This window comes from Pristiophorus japonicus, unplaced genomic scaffold (genome assembly GCF_044704955.1).
Source record: "Pristiophorus japonicus isolate sPriJap1 unplaced genomic scaffold, sPriJap1.hap1 HAP1_SCAFFOLD_288, whole genome shotgun sequence".
In the NCBI taxonomy this organism is placed as follows: Eukaryota; Metazoa; Chordata; class Chondrichthyes; family Pristiophoridae; genus Pristiophorus; species Pristiophorus japonicus.
This window is the reverse complement of record NW_027252646.1, coordinates 114,007-141,213: the sequence shown is the minus strand read 5'-3', so window position 1 is coordinate 141,213 and position 27,207 is coordinate 114,007. Positions and strand designations below refer to the sequence as shown.

General features: G+C 54.2%; 11 non-coding genes across 11 annotated transcripts; all 11 read left to right on the top strand.

Moving 5' to 3' along the window:
• The first annotated feature begins 2,326 nt into the window (after window positions 1-2,326).
• Window positions 2,327-2,399, top strand: trnat-ugu (transfer RNA threonine (anticodon UGU)). Its single transcript has one exon. It is a non-coding gene; the product is annotated as a tRNA-Thr (tRNA).
• Window positions 2,400-5,774: 3,375 nt separating this feature from the next.
• Window positions 5,775-5,847, top strand: trnai-uau (transfer RNA isoleucine (anticodon UAU)). Its single transcript has one exon. It is a non-coding gene; the product is annotated as a tRNA-Ile (tRNA).
• Window positions 5,848-6,422: 575 nt separating this feature from the next.
• On the top strand, window positions 6,423-6,495 carry trnar-ucg (transfer RNA arginine (anticodon UCG)). The gene has a single exon. It is a non-coding gene; the product is annotated as a tRNA-Arg (tRNA).
• A 2,386-nt stretch (window positions 6,496-8,881) lies between these two features.
• trnat-ugu (transfer RNA threonine (anticodon UGU)) lies at window positions 8,882-8,954 on the top strand. The gene has a single exon. It is a non-coding gene; the product is annotated as a tRNA-Thr (tRNA).
• A 2,594-nt stretch (window positions 8,955-11,548) lies between these two features.
• Window positions 11,549-11,621, top strand: trnat-agu (transfer RNA threonine (anticodon AGU)). Its single transcript has one exon. It is a non-coding gene; the product is annotated as a tRNA-Thr (tRNA).
• A 681-nt stretch (window positions 11,622-12,302) lies between these two features.
• On the top strand, window positions 12,303-12,374 carry trnat-agu (transfer RNA threonine (anticodon AGU)). Its single transcript has one exon. It is a non-coding gene; the product is annotated as a tRNA-Thr (tRNA).
• A 3,163-nt stretch (window positions 12,375-15,537) lies between these two features.
• On the top strand, window positions 15,538-15,610 carry trnat-ugu (transfer RNA threonine (anticodon UGU)). Its single transcript has one exon. It is a non-coding gene; the product is annotated as a tRNA-Thr (tRNA).
• Window positions 15,611-19,553: 3,943 nt separating this feature from the next.
• On the top strand, window positions 19,554-19,626 carry trnat-cgu (transfer RNA threonine (anticodon CGU)). Its single transcript has one exon. It is a non-coding gene; the product is annotated as a tRNA-Thr (tRNA).
• Window positions 19,627-23,721: 4,095 nt separating this feature from the next.
• Window positions 23,722-23,794, top strand: trnat-agu (transfer RNA threonine (anticodon AGU)). The gene has a single exon. It is a non-coding gene; the product is annotated as a tRNA-Thr (tRNA).
• Window positions 23,795-24,483: 689 nt separating this feature from the next.
• Window positions 24,484-24,555, top strand: trnat-agu (transfer RNA threonine (anticodon AGU)). The gene has a single exon. It is a non-coding gene; the product is annotated as a tRNA-Thr (tRNA).
• A 2,179-nt stretch (window positions 24,556-26,734) lies between these two features.
• Window positions 26,735-26,807, top strand: trnat-cgu (transfer RNA threonine (anticodon CGU)). The gene has a single exon. It is a non-coding gene; the product is annotated as a tRNA-Thr (tRNA).
• Window positions 26,808-27,207: the final 400 nt, after the last annotated feature.

Here is a 27,207-nt window from a genome sequence, read left to right as displayed (position 1 = left end):
AAGTCCCGCTCACCCATCACCCCCTGTGCTCGCTGCCCCGTGTCCGAACTCACACCCAGTCCCACTCACCCATCACCCGCTGTGCTCGCTGCCCCGTGTCCTAACTCGCACCGAGTCCCGCTCACCCATCACCCCCTGTGCTCACTGCCCCGTGTCCTAACTCGCACCGAGTCCCGCTCACCCATCACCCCCTGTGCTCACTGCCCCGTGTCCTAACTCGCACCAAGTCCCGCTCACCCATCACCCCCTGTGCTCTCTGCCCTACATTGACTCCCGGTTAAGCAACGCCTCGATTTCAAAATTCTCATCCTTGTTTACAAATCCCTCCATGACGCTCGCCCTTCCCTATCTCTGTAACTTCCTCCAGCGTCTACACCCCTCCCTATCTCTATAACCTCCTCCAGCACCTACACCCCTCCCTATCTGTATAACCTCCTCCAGCACCGGCACCCCTCCCTATCTCTATAACCTCCTCCAGCACCTACACCCCTCCCTATCTCTATAACCTCCTCCAGCCACTACACCCCTCCCTATCTCTGTAACCTCCTCCAGCCCCTACACCCCTCCCTATCTCTGTAACCTCCTCCAGCCCCTACACCCCTCCCGATCTCTGTAACTTCCTCCAGCCCCTACACCCCTCCCTATCTCTGTAACCACCTCCAGCCCCTACACCCCTCCCTATCTCTGTAATCTCCTCCAGCCCCACAACCCCCCGAGATGTCTGCACTCCTCTAATTCTGCCCTCCTGACCATCCCTGATTATAATCGCTCCACCATCGGTGGCCGGGCCTTCTGTTGCCTGGGCCCCAAGCTCTGGAACTCCCTCCCTAAACCTTTCCGCCTCTCTACCTCTCTTTCCTCCTTCAAGACGCTCCTTAAAACCGACCTCTTCACCTGCACTAATTTCTACTTTTGTGGCTCGGTGTCAAATTTTTATCCCATAATCCTCCTGTGGAGCACCTTGGGACGTTTCACTACGTTAAAGGCGCTATATAAATATACATTATTGTTGGTGTTCCCTCTGTCTCTCCTCTTCCCCGTCTCTCTCTCACTCCTTCCCCTCACTCTCCCCTTCCCTCTCTCTCACTCCTTCCCCTCACTCTCCCCTTCCCTCTCTCTCACTCCTTCCCATCACTCTCCCCTTCCCTCTCTCTCACTCCTACCCCTCACTCTCCCCTTCCCTCTCTCTCACTCCTTCCCCTCACTCTCCCCTTCCCTCTCTCTCACTCCTTCCCCTCACTCTCCCCTTCCCTCTCTCTCACTCCTTCCCCTCACTCTCCCCTTCCCTCTCTCTCACTCCTTCCCCTCACTCTCCCCTTCCCTCTCTCTCACTCCTTCACCTCACTCTCCCCTTCCCTCTCTCTCACTCCTTTCCTCACTCTCCCCTTCCCTCTCTCTCACTCCTTCCCCTCACTCTCCCCTTCCCTCTCTCTCACTCATTCCCCTCACTCTTCCCTTCCCTCTCTCTCAATCCTTCCCCTCACTCTCCCCTTCCCTCTCTCTCACTCTGTCCCCTCACTCTCCCCTTCCCTCTCTCTCAATCCTTCCCCTCACTCACCCCTTCCCTCTATCTCAATCCTTCCCCTCACTCTTCCCTTCCCTCTCTCTCACTCCTTCCCCTCACTCTCCCCTTCCCTCTCTCTCACTCCTTCCCCTCACTCTCCTCTTCTCCATCTCTCTCTCACTCCTTCCCATCACTCTCCCCTTCCCTCTCTCTTCCGCTAATAGAGCCCCACCTAGTGGACTATCGATGTGATAACAACTACTGACACGCTCCTCTCTCTCTCCATCTCTCTCTCTCCCTCTCTCCCCTTCCCCCTCTCACTCGCTCCTTCCCTCACGCTGTCCCTTTCCCCCGCTTTCTCCCCTTCCCACTCTCCGCTCCTCTCTCTCCACTCAATCCTCAATCTCTCTCCTCCCTCTCTCTCTCTCTCTCCCTTCTGACTTTCCCCTTCCCCCTCTCTAACCCCTTCCGGCTCGAGAGACAGTGAGCGACAGAGAGAAAGTGATAGAGAGACAGAGAGAGAGAGACAGAGGGAGAGAGAGAAAGAGATTGAGAGACAGAGGAATAGAGAGAGAGACAGAGAGACAGAGAGATTGGGGCAGAGTGTGACTGAGTTGCCTTGGGATGTTTTACTACGTGAAAGACCCGATATATCGATGTTGAGAGGCGAATATTGAAGAGAGGGAGGCAGGCGTCTCCCCTGCCTCCTCCCTCTCTCTCTTTCCGATCTCTCTCCCCTTCCCCCTCTCTCTCACTCCTTCCACTCTCTCTTTTCCCTTCCCCTCACTTTCCTGCTCCTTCCCCTGACTTCCCATAGCAGGTGGCTCCATAGCTCAGGGGTTAGAGCACTGGTCTTGTAAACCAGGAGTCGTGAGATCAAATCTCACTGGGGCCTGCTCAAAATTAGCTCAGTATTTAAATTCACTGTCAATGAACAAGGGCTTTAATTATAAATATTAAACAGCTCCAAGACTGTTCCTGGAACAACAGGGTCCCCACCTCTCTCCTCCTTCTTGTGTCTCTGACACTCTCTCTCCCTTTCCAAATCTCTCTCTCCCTTCCCCATCACGACCCGTTCGACACCTTTTTATCGCTTTCCCGTCTCTCACTCATTCCCTTCTCCCCCTTTCCCCCACCCTCGCCTCACCCTCTCTCTCCGCTATCCACTCTCTCACCCCCTCTCTCCGCTCACTCTGTCTCTTTCGCCAACCCAGTCTCTCCACCCTCTCTCCCCTTCCCCTCACCTTTTCACTCTCCACCTCCCTCCCTCCCCTCCTTCCTCTCTTTTCCCTTTCTTTTCAGAGTCTCCCGTTCTCCCTCTCTCTCCCCTTCCTTTCTCTCTCCCTTGCCTCCGCCCTCTCTTGCCTTCCCATCTCTCTCCCCTTCCCCCCTCTCCCCTTCCCCTCTCTCCCCTTCCCCTCTCTCCCCTTCCATCACTTACTCTCCCCTTCCGCTCTCATCCATTATCCTCTCTCACTCACTCCATCGCCACCCTTCCCTCTCCCTCTATTTCCCCTTCCCACTCTCTCTCACTCCTTCCACTCTCTCTTTTCCCTTCCCCTCTCTTTCCTGCTCCTTACCCTGCGTTTCCCAAAGCAGGTGGTTCCATAGCTCAGGGGTTAGAGCACTGGTCGAGTAAACCAGGGTCGTGGGTTCAAATCTCACTGGGGCATACTCAAAATTAGCTCAATATTTAAATTCACCGTTAATTAACAAGGGCTTTAATTATAAATATTAAACTGCTCTGATACCGACCCTGGAACAACAGGCTGTCGTCTCGATTACACTTTCTCTCCATCCAAATCTCTCTCTGCCGACCCCCATTCTGCATCTTTTACCCCCTTTCCTGCGATCTCGCTTTGCCCGTCTCCCCCCTCCCTTGCCACACCCACTCTCTATCCTTTCCTGTCTCTCTCTCTCTCCACCTTCCGCTCCCCACCTCTCATTCCCCTTCTCCCTGTCTCTCAATTCTTCCCACATTCTACCCCAATATAAACAAGAGGTGATCCAAAACTCGACTGACCCCGTGTCCTAACTCGCACCGAGTCCCACTCACCCATCACCCCCTGTGCTCACTGCCCCGTGTCCTAACTCACACCCAGTCCCACTCACCCATCACCCACTGTGCTCGCTGCCCCGTGTCCTAACTCGCACCGAGTCCCACTCACCCATCACCCCCTGTGCTCGCTGCCCCGTGTCCTAACTCGCACCGAGTCCCGCTCACCCATCACCCCCTGTGCTCACTGCCCCGTGTCCTAACGCACACCCAGTCCTGCTCACCCATCATCCGCTGTGCTCACTGCCCCGTGTCCTAACTCGCACCGAGTCCCGCTCACCCATCACCCGCTGTGCTCACTGTCCCGTGTCCTAACTCACACCCAGTCCCGCTCACCCATCACCCCCTGTGCTCACTGCCCAGTGTCCTAACTCACACCCAGTCCCGCTCACCCATCACCCGCTGTGCTCACTGCCCCGTGTCCTAACTCGCACCGGGTCCCACTCACCCATCACCCCCTGTGCTCTCTGCCCGACATTGGCTCCCTGTTAAGCAACGCCTCGATTTCAAAATTCTCATCCTTGTTTACAAATCCCTCCATGACGCTCGCCCCTCCCTATCTCTGTAACTTCCTCCAGCGTCTACACCCCTCCCTATCTCTATAACCACCTCCAGCACCTACACCCCTCTCTATCTCTGTAACCTCCTCCAGCCCCTACACACCTCCCTATCTCTGTAACCTCCTTCACCCCCTACACCACTCCCTATCTCTGTAATCTCCTCCAGCCCCACAACCCCCCCGAGATGTCTGCACTCCTCTCTATCTGCCCTCCTGACCATCCCTGATTATAATCGCTCCACCATCAGTGGCCATGCCTTCTGTTGCCTGGGCCCCAAGCTCTGGAACTACCTCCCTAAACCTCTCCGCCTCTCTACCTCTCTTTCCTCCTTCAAGACTCTCCTTAAAACCGACCTCTTCACCTGCGCTAATTTCTACTTTTGTGGCTCGGTGTCAAATTTTTATCCCATAATCCTCCTGTGGAGCACCTTGGGACGTTTCACTACGTTAAAGGCGCTATATAAATATACATTATTGTTGGTGTTCCCTCTGTCTCTCCTCTTCCCCGTCTCTCTCTCACTCCTTCCCCTCACTCTCCCCTTCCCTCTCTCTCCCTCCTTCCCCTCACTCTCCCCTTCCCTCTCTTTCACTCCTTCCCCTCATTCTCCCCTTCCCTCTCTTTTGCTCCTTCCCCTCACTCTCCCCTTTACTCCCACTCACTTTTTCTCCTCACTCTCCCCTTCCCTCTCTCTCTCTCCCTCCTATCCCTCACTCTCCCCTTCCCTCTCTCTCACTCCTTCCCCTCACTCTCCCCTTCCCTCTCTCTCATTCCTTCCCCTTACTCTCCCCTTCCCTCTCTCTCACTCCTTCTCCTCACTCTCCCCTTCCTCTCACTCTCCCCTTCCCTCTCTCTCACTCCTTCCCCTCACTCTCCACTTCCTTCTCTCTCACTTCTTCCCTTCACTCTCCCCTTCCCGCTCTCTCACTCCTTCCCCTCACTCTCCCCTTCCCTCTCTCTCATTCCTTCCCCTTACTCTCCCCTTCCCTCTCTCTCACTCCTTCCCCTCACTCTCCACTTCCTTCTCTCTCACTTCTTCCCTTCACTCTCCCCTTCCCTCTCTCTCTCTCCCTCCTATCCCTCACTCTTCCCTTCCCTCTCTCTCACTCCTTCCCCTCACTCTCCCCTTCCCTCTCTCTCATTCCTTCCCCTTACTCTCCCCTTCCCTCTCTCTCACTCCTTCCACTCACTCTTTTGCCTTTCTTTTCAGATTCTCCCCTGCTCTCTCCCTCTCCCCTTCCTTTCTCTCTCCCCTGCCTCCTCCCTCTCTCTCTCGGCTACCCATCTCTCTCCCCTGCTCTCTCCCTCTCCCCTTCCTTTCTCTCTCCCCTGCCTCCTCCCTCTCTCGGCTTCCCATCTCTCTCCCCTCCCCCCTCTCGCTCTCTCCCATTCGGCTCTCTCCCATTCCCCTCTGGCTGACTCCTTCCCCCTCTCTCTCCCATTCCCTCTCCCACTCATTCCCCTCTCTCCCTCCTTTTACAACTTCCAAGCACTAATCTCTCTCACAGAGCCGGCACAGACACGATGGGCCGAATGGCCCTCCTTGTGTGCTGTAAGATTCTGTCAATGTTCAGGGATGAATCACCAAGAATGATTATTCGGGCCCCACCTCCTTGTTAACAATAGTAAGATGCAAACAGAAATTGGTGTTACAGGTGGCTCCATAGCTCAGGGTTTAGAGCACTGGTCTTATAAACCAGGGGTCGTGGGTTCAAATCTCACTGGGGCCTACTCAATTTTGGCTTCTGTTACTGAATTGACCGTCAATCGGCGACAGGCCGACACCATCAACAGGAACCACTCACTCCGCACTTTATAATCTGCCCACAGCACTTTCACTTCCCACCCCCAGTCTGTATCCCACCTTTTCCACATCCAGTCTCAGAGACACCGATATATCATCGACTCATAGAAACTTACAGCACAGAAGGAGACCATTTCGGCCCATCGTGTCTGCACCAGCCGACCAAGAGCTATCTGCTGGGCGGTCCGCATGTCCCAGACACGAGACTCCCAAAGCAAGCGCTCTACTCGGAACTCCTTCACGGCAAGCGAGCCAAAGGTGGGCAGAGGAAACGTTACAAGGGACACCCTCAAAGCCTCCCTGATAAAGTGCATCATCCCCACTGACACCTGGGAGTCCCTGGCCAAAGACCAGTCTCCCCTTCCATCTCTCTCACTCCTTCCCCACTCTCTCCCATTCCCCTCCCTCTCTTTCTCCTTCCCCTCTCTCTCCCTCCTTCCACTCTCTCTTTTCCCTTCCCCTCTCTTTCCTGCTCCTTCCCGTGTCTTTTTCAGGGCAGGTGGCTCCATAGCTCAGGGGTTAGAGCACTGGTCTTCGCAACCAGGGGTTGTGAGTTCAAATCTCACTGCAGCCTAATTTTAGTATTTAGACACCTGTCTCTCATTCCTCCCACTCTCTTCCCCCTTGAAAGGATGCAACATTCAGATGAACCCCCTCACAGTGTTTGGGCTCATTCAAAAGGATATTTAATTTGGGACTATCGATTGGAAAGTTTGGAACCCTAAAGTGCTTATGGAAGAAACTACAAACTTGAGTAGAATTTTGGAATTTTTAAAGACACATTCAAGGCTGTGTGCGGGCCTAAAGAACTGACAGGAGACAACTTGATTATTGAGACTGTCTGGGTGTTGGGACTAACATAACTTGTCTGGAGAAATGGGTATTCGAGAATCCTTCTCCACAAGAGACATTAACATTACAACAAATAACCCAGAGATAGCCAACCATCAACCTGAATCTGGAAAACCATTTCAGCATATACATCACCAAGAGGCCCAATCCAGCCTGTATGCGAACAACTAAGCACAAAAGGACATTGCGATTACCAAACTAATATTTCCATCAGGAAACAGTTTATCGAACATCAACCCACACAAAACATATTAACTTTGAACGAGCCCGCCAAAATATTACAAAGAAGAGTCAAGCCCGCCAAATTCAATCAAAGAATCCTGGACTGATTTGGTGCGAAGATTAGAACCACTCAAACCGTATAACTGGCCCCTGTTTTAACAGAGGGTGTGACATACTTTGCCAAACAACCGAGACCACGCTTGTGTCATCAAGAAGGGAGAGAAACCAACGCGACCATTGTAAACTAACTTCTCCAGCCTCGAAGTCCTGAAGTCCTGAAGGAAGAACATCACCATCGCGGCAACAACTGACCACAGCCAACGTGGTATCAATGAAAAACCACCGCGATCGACGAAACTACAAATAAACTCCAACTGGAAGAAACCGAAGAATCGAAAGTTTCCAGTCTACAATCTAAGCCCTGACTACCAACAGGTGAAAACATTACCTAAAGAGACTTTGAACCTATTTCTAACGAAGAAAACCGGGTACTTACCCCATAGATCCAAAACGTGCTTTACCGCATCAGTGGACTCAACCCAACTGAAGATTACGCAGCTAAAAGTCTTCTCCGACGTTCGGGGTACGGCAAGCAGAACCGACACAATTCAAGGAACCCCGAAACCGTGAACTACCGCTAACTGACCAGAAAGGATTGGTAAGCATAGTCCCTGCCTGCCCTGGAGTCTAACCTAGCTAGGATTAGGTATGGGGAGGTGGGAGGTGTAATTATACTGTACACCCCCTTTGAATGTGTAATGTATTGTTCTTTATCAGAGTGATTATAAGTTTTGACATTGTATTTTCTTGTCTTTAATAAAATCAAAGTTCTTTTGCACCAAACCATTGAACTTTGCACTTTGTCACACCCCCCCAAATAAATCCAGAGTCTAGAACCCAAGGGAGTGGGGGGCGATTCGAACCGCTCAAGTAGGTCAGAGGTGAACCTGACCCCCGGGACCACCACCACACCGTTACACTCCCGTCTCTCTCTTTTCCCTTTCCTTTCAGGTTCTCCCCCTCGCTGCCCTCCCCCCTCTCTCTCACTCCTTTCCCCTTTCTCCCCTAAACATCTCTCTCCCCTCCCCCCCTCGCTCCCACTCCTTCCCCTCTCTCTCCCCCCATTCCACACTCTCTCTCTCCGTCCCCTCCCTCTCTTTCCCCAACTCCCTCTCTTCCTCGCTGTCTCCCCTTCCCACTCTCTCACTCCTTCCCCACTCTCTCTCCTTCCCCTCCCTCCGCACTCCTTTTCCCTTCCCCTCTCTTTCCTGATCCTTCCCCTGTTTTCGCTGGAAAAGGTGGCTCCATAGTTCAGGGGTTAAAGCACTGGTTTAGTAAACTAGTGGTTGTGGGTTTAAATCTCACTGGGGCCTATTCAAAGTTAACTCAGTATTTAAATTCACTGTCAATTAACAAGGGATTTAATAATAAATATTGACCAGCTCTGAGACTGACCCTGAAACACAAAGCTCTCCTATTCTCCTTTCGCCCCCTTTCTCATTCTCCCTCTCTCCCTATCTTCCCCATCACTACACATTCTGCCGCTCTCCCCATTTCTCTTTATCACTCATTCCCCTCTCTCTCCTCTTCCGCACTCTCCCGTTTCCCTCTCTCTCCTCTACCCATTTCCTCCAATCTCTCTCATTCCTTCCCCCTCTCTCCCCTTAACATCTCTTTCCTCTTCCTTCCTCTCTCTCCCCTTCGCCCCTTTCTCTCTCCCACCCCTAGCCCTCTCTTTCCCTCCTTCCACTCTCTCTCTCTCCATCCCCTCCCTCTCTTTTCCTCTCTTTCTCGCTGTCTCTATTCCCTCTCTCTCACTCCTTCCACTCTCTCTTTTCCCTTCCCCTCTCTTTCCTGCTCCTTCCCCTGTCTTTCCCAGAGCAGGTGGCTCCATAGCTCAGGGGTTAGAGAATTGGTCTTGTAAACCAGAGGTCGTGGGTTCAAATCTCCCTGGGGCCTAATTATAAATATTAAACAGCTCCAAGACTGTTCCTGAAACAACAGGCTCCCTTCTCCTCCTCCTTGTGTCCTTTACACTCTCTCTCCCTGACCCATTCTACATCTTATTCTTGCTTTCCCCATCTCTCACTCATTTCCCTCTTCCCATCCTCTCCCCTTCCCCCTCTCTCAAATTTCTTTCTTCATTCCACCCAATAGAAACTTGAAGTGATCCAAAACTCGGCTGCCCCGTGTCCTAACTCACACCCAGTCCCACTCACCCATCACCCACTGTGCTCACTGCCCGTGTGTCCTAACTCACACCCAGTCCCGCTCACCCATCACCCCCTGTGCTCACTGCCCCGTGTCCTAACTCGCACCCAGTCCCGCTCACCCATCACCCCCTGTGCTCACTGCCCCCGTGTCCTAACTCGCACCGAGTCCCACTCACCCATCACCCCCTGTGCTCACTGCCCCGTGTCCTAACTCGCACCCAGTCCCGCTCACCCATCACCCCCTGTGCTCACTGCCCTGTGTCCTAACTCGCACCGAGTCCCGCTCACCCATCACCCCCTGTGCTCACTGCCCCGTTTCCGAACTCGCACCCAGTCCCACTCACCCATCAGCCGCTGTGCTCGCTGCCCCGTGTCCGAACTCGCACCGAGTCCCGCTCACCCATCACCCCCTGTGCTCACTGCCCCGTGTCCTAACTCGCACCCAGTCCCACTCACCCATCACCCACTGTGCTCACTGCCCCCGTGTCCTAACTCACACCCAGTCCCACTCACCCATCACCCCCTGTGCTCACTGCCCCCGTGTCCGAACTCGCACCCAGTCCCACTCACCCATCTCCCCCTGTGCTCACTGTCCCCGTGTCCTAACTCGCACCGAGTCCCACTCACCCATCTCCCCCTGTGCTCGCTGCCCTACATTGGCTCCCGGTTAAGCAATGCCTCGATTTCAAAATTCTCATCCTTGTTTACAAATCCCTGCATTGCCCCTACACCCCTCCCTATCTCTGTAATCTCCTCCAGCCCTACACCCCACCCTATCTCTGTAACCTCCTCCAACCCCTACACCCCTCCCTATCTCTGTAATCTCCTCCAGCCCCTACACCCCTCCCTATCTCTGTAATCTCCTTCAGCCCCTACACCCCTCCCTATCTCTGTAATCTCCTCCAGCCCCACAACCCTCCCTATCTCTGTAATCTCCTCCAGCCCCAACACCCCTCCCTATCTCTGTAACTTTGCACACCCCTCCCTATCTCTGTAATCTCCTCCAGCTCCTACACCCCTCCCTATCTCTGTAATCTCCTTCAGCCCTACACCCCTCCCTTTCTCTGTAATCTCCTCCAGCTCCGACATCCCTCCCTATCTCTGTAACCGCACAATCAGCCATGATCTTATTGAATGGCGGAGCAGGCTCAAGGGGCTAGATGGCCTACTCCTGTTCCTAATTCTTATGTTCTTATGTCCTTATGTCTGCACTCCTCTAATTCTGCCCTCCTGACCATCCCTGATTATAATCGCTCCACCATCGGTGGCCGGGCCTTCTGTTGCCTGGGCCCCAAGCTCTGGAACTCCCTCCCTAAACCTCTCCGCCTCTCTACCTCTCTTTCCTCCTTCAAGACTCTCCTTAAAACCGACCTCTTCACCTGCGCTAATTTCTATTTTTGTGGCTCGGTGTCAAATGTTTATCCCATAATCCTCCTGTGGAGCACCTTGGGACATTTCACTACGTTAAAGGCGCTATATAAATATACATTATTGTTGGTGTTCCCTCTGTCTCTCCTCTTCCCCGTCTCTCTCTCACTCCTTCCCCTCACTCTCCCCTTCCCTCTCTCTCACTCCTTCCCCTCACTCTCCCTTTCCCTCTCTCTCACTCGTTCCCCTCACTCTCCCCTTCCCTCTCTCTCACTCCTTCCCCTCACTCTCCTCCTCTCTGTCTCTCTCTCACTCCTTCCCCTCACTCTCCCCTTCCCTCTCTCTCACTCCTTCCCCTCACTCTCCCCTTCCCTCTCTCTTCCTCTAATAGAGCCCCACCTAGTGGACTATCGATGTAATAACAACTACTGACACGCTCCGCTCTCTCTCCATCTCTCTCTCTCCCTCTCTCCCCTTCCCCCTCTCACTCACTCCTTCCCTCACGCTGTCCCTTTCCCCCGCTTTCTCCCCTTCCCACTCTCCGCTCCTCTCTCTCCACTCAATCCTCAATCTCTCCCCTCCCTCTCTCTCTCTCTCTCTCTCCTTTCCCTTCTGAATTTCCCCTTCCCCCTCTCTAACCCCTTCCGGCTCGAGAGACAGTGAGCGACAGAGAGAAAGTGATAGAGAGACAGAGAGAGAGAGAGACAGAGGGAGAGAGAGAAAGAGATTGAGAGACAGAGAGATTGGGACAGAGTGTGACTGAGTTGCCTTGGGATGTTTTACGACATGAAAGACCCGATATATCGATGTTGAGAGGTGAATATTGAAGAGACGGAGGCAGGAGTCTCCCCTGCCTCCTCCCTCTCTCTCTTTCCGATCTCTCTCCCCTTCCCCCTCTCTCTCACTCCTTCCACTCTCTCTTTTCCCTTCCCTTCACTTTCCTGCTCCTTCCCCTGACTTCCCACAGCAGGTGGCTCCATAGCTCAGGGGTTAGAGCACTGGTCTAGTAAACCAGGGGTCGTGGGTTCAAATCTCACTGGGGCCTACTCAAAATTAGCTCAGTATTTAAATTCACTGTCAATTAACAAGGGCTTTAATTATAAATATTAAACAGTTCCAAGACTGTCCCTGCAACAACAGGGACCCCCTCTCTCCCCCTTCTTGTGTCTCTGACACTCTCTCTCCCTTTCCAAATCTCTCTCTCCCTTCCCCATCACGACCCGTTCTACACCTTTTCATCGCTTTCCCGTCTCTCACTCATTCCCTTCTCCCCCTTTCCCCCTCCCTCGCCTCACCCTCTCTCTCCGCTATCCACTCTCTCACCCCCTCTCTCCGCTCACTCTGTCTCTTTCGCCAACCCAGTCTCTCCACCCTCTCTCCCCTTCCCCTCACCTTTTCACTCTCCACTTCCCTCCCTCCCCTCCTTCCTCTCTCGCTCTCTTTTCCCTTTCTTTTCAGAGTCTCCCGTTCTCCCTCTCTCTCCCCTTCCTTTCTCTCTCGCTTGCCTCCTCCCTCCCTTGCCTTCCCATCTCTCTCCCCTTCCCCCCTCTCCCCTTCCATCACTTACTCTGCCTTCCGCTCTCATCCATTATCCTCTCTCACTCACTCCATCGCCACCCTTCCCTCTCCCTCTATTTCCCCTTCCCCCTCTCTCTCACTCCTTCCACTCTCTCTTTTCCCTTCCCCTCTCTTTCCTGCTCCTTACCCTGCGTTTCCCAACGCAGGTGGTTCCATAGCTCAGGGGTTAGAGCACTGGTCTAGTAAATCAGGGTCGTGGGTTCAAATCTCACTGGGGCTTACTCAAAATTAGCTCAATATTTAAATTCACCGTCAATTAACAAGGGCTTTAATTATAAATATTAAACTGCTCTGATACCGACCCTGGAACAACAGGTTGTCGTCTCTATTACACTTTCTCTCCATCCAAATCTCTCTCTGCCAACCCCCATTCTGCATCTTTTACCCCCTTTCCCGCGATCTCGCTTTGCCCGTCTCACCCCTCCCTTGCCACACCCACTCTCTATCCTTTCCTGTCTCTCTCTCTCCCCCTTCCGCTCCCCACCTCTCATTCCCCTTCCCCCTGTATCTCAATTCTTCCCACATTCCACCCCAATATAAACTAGAGGTGATCCAAAATATGACAGACCCCGTGTCCTAACTCACACCCAGTCCCGCTCACCCATCACCCCCTGTGCTCGCTGCCCCGTGTCCTAACTCGCACCCAGTCCCACTCACCCATCACCCCCTGTGCTCACTGCCCACGTGTCCTAACTCGCACCGAGTCCCGCTCACCCATCACCCCCTGTGCTCGCTGCCCCGTGTCCTAACTCGCACCCAGTCCCACTCACCCATCACCCCCTGTGCTTACTGCCCACGTGTCCTAACTCGCACCGAGTCCCACTCACCCATCACCCCCTGTGCTCTCTGCCCTACATTGGCTCCCGGTTAAGCAACGCCTCGATTTCAAAATTCTCATCCTTGTTTACAAATCCTTCCATGACGCTCGCCCCTCCCTATCTCTGTAACTTCCTCCAGCACTACACCCCTCCCTATCTCTGTTACCTCCTCCAGCGTCTACACCCCTCCCTATCTCTATAACCTCCTCCAACACCTACATCCCTCCCTATCTCTGTAACTTCCTCCAGCACTACACCCCTCCCTATCTCTGTTACCTCCTCCAGCGTCTACACCCCTCCCTATCTCTATAACCTCCTCCAACACCTCCATCCCTCCCTATCTCTGTAACTTCCTCCAGCACTACACCCCTCCCTATCTCTGTTACCTCCTCCAGCGTCTACACCCCTCCCTATCTCAATAACCTCCTCCAACCCCTGCACCTCTCCCTATCTCAATAACCTCCTCCAACACCTACACCCCTCCCTATCTCTGTAACCTCCTCCAGCACTACACCCCTCCCTATCTCTGTTACCTCCGCCAGCGTCTACACCCCTCCCTATCTCTATAACTTCCTCCAACACTACACCCCTCCCTATCTCTGTTACCTCCTCCAGCGTCTACACACCTCCCTATCTCAATAACCTCCTCCAACACCTACACCCCTCCCTATCTCTGTAACCTCCTCCAGCCACTACACCCCTCCCTATCTCTGTAACCTCCTCCAGCCCCTACACCCCTCCCTATCTCTGTAACCTCCTCCAGCCCCTACACCCCTCCCTATCTCTGTAAACTCCTCCAGCCCCTACACCCCTCCCTATCTCTGTAACCTCCTCCACCACCTACACCCCTCCCTATCTCTGTAACCTCCTCCAGCCCCTACACCCCTCCCTTTCTCTGTAATCTCCTCCAGCCCCTACACCCCTCCCTATCTCTGTAACCTCCTCCAGCCCCACAACCCCCCGAGATGTCTGCACTCCTCTAATTCTGCCCTCTGACCATCCCTGATTATAATCGCTCCACCATCGGGGGCCGTGCCTTCTGTTGCCTGGGCCCCAAGCTCTGGAACTCCCTCCCTAAACCTCTCCGCCTCTCTACCTCTCTTTCCTCCTTCAAGACGCTCCTAATAACCGACCTCTTCACCTGCGCCAATTTCTATTTTTGTGGCTCGGTGTCAAATTTTTATCCCATAATCCTCCTGTGGAGCACCTTGGGACGTTTCACTACGTTAAAGGCGCTATATAAATATACATTATTGTTGGTGTTCCCTCTGTCTCTCCTCTTCCCCGTCTCTCTCTCACTCCTTCCCCTCACTCTCCCTTTCCCTCTCTCTCACTCCTTCCCCTCACTCTCCCCTTCCCTCACTCTCACTCCTTCACCTCACTCTCCTCTTCCCCGTCTCTTTCTCACTCCTTCCCCTCACTCTCCCTTTCCCTCTCTCTCACTCCTTCCCCTCACTCTCCCCTTCCCTCTCTCTCACTCCTTCACCTCACTCTCCTCTTCCCCGTCTCTCTCTCACTCCTTCCCCTCACTCTCCCTTTCCCTCTCTCTCACTCCTTCCCCTCACTCTCCCTTTCCCTCTCTCTCACTCCTTCCCCTCACTCTCCCTTTCCCTCTCTCTCACTCCTTCACCTCACTCTCCCCTTCCCTCTCTCTCACTCCTTCCCCACACTCTCCCCTTCTCTCTCTCTCAATACTTCCCCTCACTCTCCCCTTCCCTCTCTCTCACTCCTTCCCCTCACTCTCCCCTTCCCTCTCTCTCACTCCTTCCCCTCACTCACCCCTTCCCTCTCTCTCAATCCTTCCCCTCACTCTCCCCTTCCCTCTCTCTCACTCCTTCCCCTCACTCTCCCCTTCCCTCTCTCTCACTCCTTCCCATCACTCTCCTCTTCTCCATCTCTCTCTCACTCCTTCCCCTCACTCTCCCCTTCCCTCACTCTCACTCCTTCCCCTCACTCTCCCCTTCCCTCTCTCTTCCTCTAATAGAGCCCCACCTAGTGGACTATCGATGTAATAACAACTACTGACACGCTCCTCTCTCTCTCCATCTCTCTCTCTCTCTCTCTCCCCGTCCCCCTCAAACTCACTCCTTCCCTCACGCTGTCCCTTTCCCCCGCTTTCTCCCCTTCCCACTCTCCGCTCCTCTCTCTCCACTCAATCCTCAATCTCTCTCCTCCTCTCTCTCTCTCTCTCTCTCCCTTCCCTTCTGACTTTCCCCTTCCCCCTCTCTAACCCCTTCCGGCTCGAGAGACAGTGAGCGACAGAGAGAAAGTGATAGAGAGACAGAGAGAGAGAGAGACAGAGGGAGAGAGAGAAAGAGATTGAGAGACAGAGAGATTGGGGCAGAGTGTGACTGAGTTGCCTTGGGATGTTTTACTACGTGAAAGACCCGATATATCGATGTTGAGAAGTGAATATTGAAAAGACGGAGGCAGGCGTCTCCCCTGCCTCCTCCCTCTCTCTCTTTCCGATCTCTCTCCCCTTCCCCCTCTCTCTCACTCCTTCCACTCTCTCTTTTCCCTTCCCCTCACTTTCCTGCTCCTTCCCCTGTATTTCCCAGTGCAGGTGGCTCCATAGCTCAGGGGTTGGAGCACTGGTCTTGTAAACCAGGAGTCGTGAGTTCAAATCTCACTGGGGCCTACTCAAAATGAGCTCAGTATTTAAATTCACTGTCAATTAACAAGGGTTTTAATTATCAATATTAAACAGCTCTGAGACTGTCCCTGGAACAACAGGCTCCCCTCCTCTCTCCTCCTTCTTGTGTCTCTGACACTCTCTCTCCCTTTCCAAATCTCTCTCTCCCTTCCCCATCACGACCCATTCTGCACCTTTTTATCGCTTTCCCGTCTCTCACTCATTCCCTTCTCCCCCTTTCCCCCTCCCTCGCCTCACCCTCTCTCTCCGCTATCCACTCTCTCACCCCCTCTCTCCGCTCACTCTGTCTCTTTCTCCAACCCAGTCTCTCCACCCTCTCTCCCCTTCCCCTCACCTTTTCACTCTCCACCTCCCTCCCTCCCCTCCTTCCTCTCTCGCTCTCTTTTCCCTTTCTTTTCAGAGTCTCCCGTTCTCCCTCTCTCTCCCCTTCCTTTCTCTCTCCCTTGCCTCCTCCCTCTCTTGCCTTCCCATCTCTCTCCCCTTCCCCCCTCTCCCCTTCCCCTCTCTCCCCTTCCATCACTTACTCTCCCCTTCCGCTCTCATCCATTATCCTCTCTCACTCACTCCATCGCCACCCTCCCCTCTCCCTCTATTTCCCCTTCCCCCTCTCTCTCACTCCTTCCACTCTCTCTTTTCCCTTCCCCTCTCTTTCCTGCTCCTTACCCTGCGTTTCCCAAAGCAGGTGGTTCCATAGCTCAGGGGTTAGAGCTCTGGTCTAGTAAATCAGGGTCGTGGGTTCAAATCTCACTGGGGCATACTCAAAATTAGCTCAATATTTAAATTCACCGTCAATTAACAAGGGCTTTAATTATAAATATTAAACTGCTCTGATACCGACCCTGGAACAACAGGTTGTCGTCTCCATTACACTTTCTCGCCATCCAAATCTCTCTCTGTCGACCCCCATTCTGCATCTTTTACCCCCTTTCCCGCTATCTCGCTTTGCCCGTCTCCCCCCTCCTTTGCCACACCCACTCTCTATCCTTTCCTGTCTCTCTCTCTCCCCCTTCCGCTCCCCACCTCTCACTCCCCTTCCCCCTGTCTCTCAATTCTTCCCACATTCTACCCAATATAAACTAGAGGTGATCCAAAACTCGGCTGACCCCGTGTCCTAACTCGCACCCAGTCCCGCTCACCCATCACCCACTGTGCTCACTGCCCCCGTGTCCTAACTCGCACCCAGTCCCGCTCACCCATCACCCGCTGTGCTCACTGCCCCGTGTCCTAACTCACACCCAGTCCCGCTCACCCATCACCCTCTGTGCTCGCTGCCCCGTGTCCTAACTCACACCAAGTCCCGCTCACCCATCACCCCCTGTGCTCGCTGCCCCCGTGTCCTAACTCACACCAAGTCCCGCTCACCCATCACCCCCTGTGCTCGCTGCCCCCGTGTCCTAACTCACACCAAGTCCCGCTCACCCATCACCCCCTGTGCTCGCTGCCCCGTGTCCGAACTCGCACCGAGACCCGCTCACCCATCACGCCCTGTGCTCACTGCCCCGTGTCCTAACTCGCACCAAGTCCCGCTCACCCATCACCCCCTGTGCTCACTGCCCCGTGTCCTAACTCACACCCAGTCCCGGTCACCCATCACCCCCTGTGCTCACTGTCCCGTGTCCTAACTCGCACCGAGTCCCGCTCACCCATCACCCCCTGTGCTCACTGCCCCGTGTCCTAACTCACACCCAGTCCCGGTCACCCATCACCCCCTGTGCTCACTGCCCCGTGTCCTAACTCACACCCAGTCCCGCTCACCCATCACCCCCTGTGCTCACTGCCCCATGTCCTAACTCGCACCGAGTCCCGCTCACCCATCACCCCCTGTGCTCTCTGCCCTACATTGGCTCCCGGTTAAGCAACGCCTCTATTTCAAAATTCTCATCCTTGTTTACAAATCCCTCCATGACGCTCGCGCCTCCCTATCTCTGTAACTTCCTCCAGCACTACACCCCTCCCGATCTCTGTTACCTCCTCCAGCGTCTACACCCCTCCATATCTCTATAACCTCCTCCAACACCTACACCCCTCCCTATCTCTGTAACTTCCTCCAGCCACTACACCCCTCCCTATCTCTGTAACCTCCTCCAGCACCTACACCCCTCCCTATCTCTGTAACCTCCTCCAGCCCCTACACCCCTCCCTATCTCTGTAACCTCCTCCAGCACCTACACCCCTCCCTATCTCTGTAACCTCCTCCAGCCCCTACACCCCTCCCTATCTCTGTTACCTCCTCCAGCGTCTACACCCCTCCCTATCTCTATAACCTCCTCCAACACCTACACCCCTCCCTATCTCTGTAACCTCCTCCAGCCACTACACCCCTCCCTATCTCTGTAACCTCCTCCAGCACCTACACCCCTCCCTATCTCTGTAACCTCCTCCAGCCCCTACACCCCTCCCTATCTCTGTAACCTCCTCCAGCACCTACACCCCTCCCTATCTCTGTAACCTCCTCCAGCCCCTACACCCCTCCCTATCTCTGTCACCTCCTCCAGCCCCTACACCCCTCCCTATCTCTGTAACCTCCTCCAGCCCCACAACCCTCCCTATCTCTGTAACTTCCCACACACCTCCCTATCTCTGTAACCTCCTCCAGCCCCTGCACCCCTCCCTATCTCTGTAACCTCCTCCAGCCCCTACACCCCTCCCTATCTCTGTAACCCCCTCCAGCCCCACAACCCCCCGAGATGTCTGCACTCCTCTAATTCTGCCCTCCTGACCATCCCTGATTATAATCGCTCCACCATCGGAGGCCGGGCCTTCTGTTGCCTTGGCCCCAAGCTCTGGAACTCCCTCCCTAAACCTCTCCGCCTCTCTATCTCTCTTTCCTCCTTCAAGACTCTCCTTAAAACCGACCTCTTCACCTGCGCTAATATTTATTTTTGTGGCTCGGTGTCAAATTTTTATCCCATAATCCTCCTGTGGAGCACCTTGGGACGTTTCACTACGTTAAAGGCGCTATATAAATATACATTATTGTTGGTGTTCCCTCTGTCTCTCCTCTTCCCCGTCTCTCTCTCACTCCTTCGCCACATTCTCCCCTTCTCTCTCTCTCACTCCATCCCCTCACTCTCCCCTTACCTCTCTCTCACTCCTTCCCCTCACTCTCCCCTTCCCTCTCTCTCAATCCTTCCCCTCACTCACCCCTTCCCTCTCTCTCAATCCTTCCCCTCACTCTCCCCTTCCCTCTCTCTCACTCCTTCCCCTCACTCTCTCCTTCCCTCTCTCTCACTCCTTCCCCTCACTCTCCTCTTCTCCATCTCTCTCTCACTCCTTCCCCTCACTCTCCCCTTCCCTTTCTCTCACTCCTTCCCCTCACTCTCCCCTTCCCTCTCTCTTCCTCTAATAGAGCCCCACCTAGTGGACTATCGATGTAATAACAACTACTGACACGCTCCTCTCTCTCTCCATCTCTCTCTCTCCCTCTCTCCCCGTCCCCCTTTCACTCACTCCTTCCCTCACGCTGTCCCTTTCGCCCGCTTTCTCCCCTTCCCACTCTCCGCTCCTCTCTCTCCACTCACTCCTCAATCTCTCTCCTCCCTCTCTCTCTCTCTCTCTCCCTTCCCTTCTGACTTTCCCCTTCCCCCTCTCTGACCCCTTCCGGCTCGAGAGACAGTGAGCGACAGAGAGAAAGTGATAGAGAGACAGAGAGAGAGAGAGACAGAGGGAGAGAGAGAAAGAGATTGAGAGACAGAGAGATTGGGACAGAGTGTGACTGAGTTGCCTTGGGATGTTTTACTACGTGAAAGACCCGATATATCGATGTTGAGAGGCGAATATTGAAGAGACGGAGGCAGGAGTCTCCCCTGCCCCCTCACTCTCTCTCTTTCCGATCTCTCTCCCCTTCCCCCTCTCTCTCACTCCTTCCACTCTCTCTTTTCCCTTCCCCTCACTTTCCTGCTCCTTCCCCTGACTTCCCAGAGCAGGTGGCTCCATAGCTCAGGGGTTAGAGCACTGGTCTCGTAAACCAGGGGTCGTGAGTTCAAATCTCACTGGGGCCTACTCAAAATTAGCTCAGTATTTAAATTCACTGTCAATTAACAAGGGCTTTAATTATAAATATTAAACAGCTCTGAGACTGTCCCTGGAACAACAGGCTGGGCTCCCTTCCTCTCTCTGACACTCTCTCTACCTTTCCAAATCTCTCTCTCCCTTCCCCATCACGACCCTTTTTATCGCTTTCCCGTCTCTCACTCATTCCCTTCTCCCCCTATCCCCCTCCCTCGCCTCACCCTCTCTCTCCGCTATCCACTCTCTCACCCCCTCTCTCCGCTCACTCTGTCTCTTTCTCCAACCCAGTCTCTCCACCCTCTCTCCCCTTCCCCTCGCCTTTTCACTCTCCACTTCCCTCCCTCCCCTCCTTCCTCTCTCGCTCTCTTTTCCCTTTCTTTTCAGAGTCTCCCGTTCTCCCTCTCTCTCCCTTTCCTTTCTCTCTCCCTTGCCTCCTCCCTCTCTTGCCTTCCCATCTCTCTCCCCTTCCCCCCTCTCCACTTCCCCTCTCTCCCCTTCCATCACTTACTCTCCCCTTCCGCTCTCATCCATTATCCTCCCTCACTCACTCCATCGCCACCCTTCCCTCTCCCTCTATTTCCCCTTCCCCCTCTCTCTCACTCCTTCCACTCTCTCTTTTCCCTTCCCCTCTCTTTCCTGCTCCTTACCCTGCGTTTCCCAAAGCAGGTGGTTCCATAGCTCAGGGGTTAGAGCTCTGGTCTAGTAAATCAGGGTCGTGGGTTCAAATCTCACTGGGGCATACTCAAAATTAGCTCAATATTTAAATTCACCGTCAATTAACAAGGGCTTTAATTATAAATATTAAACTGCTCTGATACCGACCCTGGAACAACAGGTTGTCGTCTCTATTACACTTTCTCTCCATCCAAATCTCTCTCTGCCGACCCCCATTCTGCATCTTTTACCCCCTTTCCCGCGATCTCGCTTTGCCCGTCTCCCCCCTCCCTTGCCACACCCACTCTCTATCCTTTCCTGTCTCTCTCTCTCCCCCTTCCGCTCCTCACCTCTCACTCCCCTTCCCCCTGTCTCTCAATTCTTCCCACATTCTACCCCAATATAAACTAGAGGTGATCCAAAACTCGACTGACCCCGTGTCCTAACTCGCACCGAGTCCCACTCACCCATCACCCGCTGTGCTCGCTGCCCCGTGTCCTAACTCACACCCAGTCCCACTCACCCATCACCCCCTGTGCTCACTGCCCCGTGTCCTAACTCACACCCAGTCCCACTCACCCATCACCCGCTGTGCTCGCTGCCCCTGTGTCCAAACTCGCACCGAGTCCCGCTCACCCATCACCCACTGTGCTCACTGCCCCGTGTCCTAACTCACACCCAGTCCCACTCACCCATCACCCCCTGTGCTCACTGCCCCGTGTCCTAACTCACACCCAGTCCCACTCACCCATCACCCGCTGTGCTCGCTGCCCCTGTGTCCAAACTCGCACCGAGTCCCGCTCACCCATCACCCCCTGTGCTCGCTGACCCCGTGTCCTAACTCACACCCAGTCCCACTCAACCATCACCCACTGTGCTCGCTGACCCGTGTCCTAACTCGCACCCAGTCCCGCTCACCCGTCACCCCCTGTGCTCACTGCCCCGTGTCCTAACTCGCACCGAGTCCCGCTCACCCATCACCCCCTGTGCTCACTGCCCACGTGTCCTAACTCACACCCAGTCCCACTCACCCATCACCCCCTGTGCTCACTGCCCACGTGTCCTAACTTGCACCGAGTCCCGCTCACCCATCACCCCCTGTGCTCACTGCCCCGTGTCCAAACTCACACCGAGTCCCACTCACCCATCACCCCCTGTGCTCTCTGCCCTACATTGGCTCCCGGTTAAGCAACGCCTCGATTTCAAAATTCTCATCCTTGTTTACAAATCCCTCCATGACGCTCGCCCCTCCCTATCTCTGCAACTTCCTCCAGCACTACACCCCTCCCTATCTCTATAACCTCCTCCAACACCTACACCCCTCCCTATCTCTATAACTTCCTCCAGCACTACACCCCTCCCTATCTCTGTTACCTCCTCCAGCGTCTACACCCCTCCCTATCTCTATAACCTCCTCCAACACCTACATCCCTCCCTATCTCTGTAACTTCCTCCAGCACTACACCCCTCCCTACCTCTGTTACCTCCTCCAGCGTCTACACCCCTCCCTATCTCAATAACCTCCTCCAACACCTACACCCCTCCCTATCTCTGTAACCTCCTCCAGCCCCTACACCCCTCCCTATCTCTGTAACCTCCTCCAGCACCTACACCCCTCCCTATCTCTGTAACCTCCTCCAGCCCCTACACCCCTCCCTTTCTCTGTAACCTCCTCCAGCCCCTACACCCCTCCCTATATCTGTAACCTCCTCCAGCACCTACACCCCTCCCTATCTCTGTAACCTCCTCCAGCCCCTACACCCCTCCCTTTCTCTGTAATCTCCTCCAGCCCCTACACGCCTCCCTATCTCTGTAACCTCCTCCAGCCCCACAACCCCCCGAGATGTCTGCACTCCTCTAATTCTGCTCTCTGACCATCCCTGATTATAATCGCTCCACCATCGGGGGCCGTGCCTTCTGTTGCCTGGGCCCCAAGCTCTGGAACTCCCTCCCTAAACCTCTCCGCCTCTCTACCTCTCTTTCCTCCTTCAAGACGCTCCTAATAACCGACCTCTTCACCTGCGCCAATTTCTATTTTTGTGGCTCAGTTTCAAATTTTTATCCCATAATCCTCCTGTGGAGCACCCTGGGACGTTTCACTACGTTAAAGGCGCTATATAAATATACATTATTGTTGGTGTTCCCTCTGTCTCTCCTCTTCCCCGTCTCTCTCTCACTCCTTCCCCTCACTCTCCCCTTCCCACTCCTTCTCCTCACTCTCCCCTTCCCTCTCTCTCACTCCTTCACCTCACTCTCCCCTTCTCTCTCTCTCACTCCTTCCCCTCACTCTCCCCTTCCCTCTCTCTCACTCCTTCACCTCACTCTCCTCTTCCCCGTCTCTCTCTCACTCCTTCCCCTCACTCTCCCTTTCCCTCTCTCTCACTCCTTCCCCTCACTCTCCCTTTCCCTCTCTCTCACTCCTTCACCTCTCTCTCCCCTTCCCTCTCTCTCACTCCTTCCCCTCACTCTCCCCTTCCCTCTCTCTCACTCCTTCACCTCACTCTCCCCTTCCCTCTCTCTCACTCCTTCCCCACACTCTCCCCTTCTCTCTCTCTCAATACTTCCCCTCACTCTCCCCTTCCCTCTCTCTCACTCCTTCCCCTCACTCTCCCCTTCCCTCTCTCTCACTCCTTCCCCTCACTCACCCCTTCCCTCTCTCTCAATCCTTCCCCTCACTCTCCCCTTCCCTCTCTCTCACTCCTTCCCCTCACTCTCCCCTTCCCTCTCTCTCACTCCTTCCCCTCACTCTCCTCTTCTCCATCTCTCTCTCACTCCTTCCCCTCACTCTCCCCTTCCCTCACTCTCAATCCTTTCCCTCACTCTCCCCTTCACTCTCTCTTCCTCTAATAGAGCCCCACCTAGTGGACTATCGATGTAATAACAACTACTGACACGCTCCTCTCTCTCTCCATCTCTCTCTCTCCCTCTCTCCCCGTCCCCCTCAAACTCACTCCTTCCCTCACGCTGTCCCTTTCCCCCGCTTTCTCCCCTTCCCACTCTCCGCTCCTCTCTCTCCACTCAATCCTCAATCTCTCTCCTCCTCTCTCTCTCTCTCTCTCTCCCTTCCCTTCTGACTTTCCCCTTCCCCCTCTCTAACCCCTTCCGGCTCGAGAGACAGTGAGCGACAGAGAGAAAGTGATAGAGAGACAGAGAGAGAGAGAGACAGAGGGAGAGAGAGAAAGAGATTGAGAGACAGAGAGATTGGGGCAGAGTGTGACTGAGTTGCCTTGGGATGTTTTACTACGTGAAAGACCCGATATATCGATGTTGAGAGGCGAATATTGAAAAGACGGAGGCAGGCGTCTCCCCTGCCTCCTCCCTCTCTCTCTTTCCGATCTCTCTCCCCTTCCCCCTCTCTCTCACTCCTTCCACTCTCTCTTTTCCCTTCCCCTCACTTTCCTGCTCCTTCCCCTGTGTTTCCCAGTGCAGGTGGCTCCATAGCTCAGAGGTTAGAGCACTGGTCTAGTAAACCAGGGGTCGTGAGTTCAAATCTCACTGGGGCCTATTCAAAATTAGCTCAGTATTTAAATTCACTGTCAATTAACAAGGGCTTTAATTATAAATATTAAACAGCTCTGAGACTGTCCCTGGAACAACAGGGTCCCCACCTCTCTCTTCCTTCTTGTGTCTCTGACACTCTCTCTCCCTTTCCAAATCTCTCTTTCCCTTCCCCATCACGACCCGTTCTACACCTTTTTATCGCTTTCCCGTCTCTCACTCATTCCCTTCTCCCCCTTTCCCCCTCCCTCGCCTCACCCTCTCTCTCCGCTATCCACTCTCTCACCCTCTCTCTCCGCTCACTCTGTCTCTTTCGCCAACCCAGTCTCTCCACCCTCTCTCCCCTTCCCCTCGCCTTTTCACTCTCCACCTCCCTCCCTCCCCTCCTTCCTCTCTTTTCCCTTTCTTTTCAGAGTCCCCCATTCTCCCTCTCTCTCCCCTTCCTTTCTCTCTCCCTTGCCTCCTCCCTCTCTTGCCTTCCCACCTCTCTCCTTCCCCCCTCTCCCCTTCCCCTCTCTCCCCTTCCATCACTTACTCTCCCCTTCCGCTCTCATCCATTATCCTCTCTCACTCACTCCATCCCCACCCTTCCCTCTCCCTCTATTTCCCCTTCCCCCTCTCTCTCACTCCTTCCACTCTCTCTTTTCCCTTCCCCTCTCTTTCCTGCTCCTTACACTGCATTTCCCAAAGCAGGTGGTTCCATAGCTCAGGGATTAGAGCACTGGTCTAGTAAACCAGGGTCGTGGGTTCAAATCTCACTGGGGCTTACTCAAAATTAGCTCAATGTTTAAATTCACCGTCAATTAACAAGGGCTTTAATTATAAATATTAAACTGCTCTGATACCGACCCTGGAACAACAGGCTGTCGTCTCTATTACACTTTCTCTCCATCCAAATCTCTCTCTGCCAACCCCCATTCTGCATCTTTTACCCCCTTTCCCGCGATCTCGCTTTGCCCGTCTCCCCCCTCCCTTGCCACACCCACTCTCTATCCTTTCCTGTCTCTCTCTCTCCCCCTTCCGCTCCCCACCTCTCACTCCCCTTCCCCCTGTCTCTCAATTCTTCCCACATTCTACCCAATATAAACTAGAGGTGATCCAAAACTCGGCTGACCCCGTGTCCTAACTCGAACCGAGTCCCACTCACCCATCACCCGCTGTGCTCGCTGCCCCGTGTCCTAACTCGCAACGAGTCCCACTCACCCATCACCCACTGTGCTCATTGCCCCGTGTCCTAACTCGCACCCAGTCCCACTCACCCATCACCCCCTGTGCTCGCTGCCCCGTGTCCTAACTCGCACCGAGTCCCGCTCACCCATCACCCCCTGTGCTCACTGCCCCGTGTCCTAACTCGCATCGAGTCCCGCTCACCCATCACCCCCTGTGCTCGCTGCCCCGTGTCCTAACTCGCACCGAGTCCTGCTCACCCATCACCCACTGTGCTCACTGCCCCGTGTCCCAACTCACACCCAGTCCCGCTCACCCATCACCCCCTGTGCTCGCTGACCTACATTGGCTCCCGGTTAAGCAATGCCTCGATTTCAAAATTCTCATCCTTGTTTACAAATCCCTCCATGACCCCTCACTACTCCCTATCTCTTTAACCTCCTCCAGCCCCTACATCCCTCCCTATCTCTGTAATTCCCTCCGGCCCCACAACCCCCCGAGATGTCTGCACTCCTCTAATTCTGCCCTCTGACTATCCCTGATTATAATCGCTCCACCATCGGTGGCCGGGCCTTCTGTTGCCTGAGCCCCAAGCTCTGGAACTCCCTCCCTAAACCTCTCCGCCTCTCTACCTCTCTTTCCTCCTTCAAGACGCTCCTTAAAACCGACCTCTTCACCTGCGCTAATTTCTACTTTTGTGGCTCGGTGTCAAATTTTTATCCCATAATCCTCCTGTGGAGCAGCTTGGGACGTTTCACGATGTTAAAGGCGCTATATAAATATACATTATTGTTGTTGTTCCCTCTGTCTCTCCTCTTCCCCGTCTCTCTCTCACTCCTTCCCCACACTCTCCCCTTCCCTCTCTCTCACTCCTTCCCCTCACTCTCCCCTTCCCTCTCCCTCACTCCTTCACCTCACTCTCCTCTTCCCCGTCTCTCTCTCACTCCTTCCCCTCACTCTCCCCTTCCCTCTCTCTCACTCCTTCCCCTCACTCTCCACTTCCCTCTCTCTCACTCCTTCCCCTCACTCTCCCCTTCCCTCTCTCTCACTCCTTCCCCTCATTCTCCCCTTCCCTCTCTCTCACTCCTTCCCCTCACTCTCCCCTTCCCTCTCTCTCACTCCTTCCCCTCACTCTCCCGTTCCCTCTCTCTCACTCCTTCCCCTCACTCTCCCCTTCCCTCTCTCTTCCTCTAATAGAGCCCCACCTAGTGGACTATCGATGTAATAACAACTACTGACACGCTCCGCTCTCTCTCCATCTCTCTCTCTCTCGATCTCCCCTTCGCACTCTCACTCACTCCTTCCCTCTCCCTGTTCCTTTCCCCCGCTTTCTCCCCTTCCCACTTTCCGCTCCTCTCTCTCCACTCACTCCTCAATCTCTCCCCTCCCTCTCTCTCTCTCTCTCTCTCCTTTCCCTTCTGACTTTCCCCTTCCCCCTCTCTAACCCTTTCCGGCTCGAGAGACAGTGAGCGACAGAGAGAAAGTGATAGAGAGACAGAGAGAGAGAGAGACAGAGGGAGAGAGAGAAAGAGATTGAGAGACAGAGAGATTGAGGCAGAGTGTGACTGAGTTGCCTTGGGATGTTTTACTACGTGAAAGACCCGATATATCGATGTTGAGAGGCGAATATTGAAGAGACGGAGGCAGGCGTCTCCCCTGCCTCCTCCCTCTCTCTCTTTCCGATCTCTCTCCCCTTCCCCCTCTCTCTCACTCCTTCCACTCTCTCTTTTCCCTTCCCCTCACTTTCCTGCTCATTCCCCTGTATTTCGCAGTGCAGGTGGCTCCATAACTCAGAGGTTAGAGCACTGGTCTCGTAAACCAGGAGTCGTGAGTTCAAATCTCACTGGGGCCTGCTCAAAATTAGCTCAGTATTTAAATTCACTGTCAATTAACAAGGGTTTTAATTATCAATATTAAACAGCTCTGAGACTGTCCCTGGAACAACAGGGTCCCCTCCTCTCTCCTCCTTCTTCTGTCTCTGACACTCTCTCTCCTTTTCCAAATCTCTCTCTACCTTCCCCATCACGACTCGTTCTACACCTTTTTATCGCTTTCCCGTCTCTCACTCATTCCCTTCTCCCCCTTTCCCCCTCCCTCGCCTCACCCTCTCTCTCCGCTATCCACTCTCTCACCCCCTCTCTCCGCTCACTCTGTCTCTTTCGCCAACCCAGTCTCTCCACCCTCTCTCCCCTTCCCCTCACCTTTTCACTCTCCACTTCCCTCCCTCCCCTCCTTCCTCTCTCGCTCTCTTT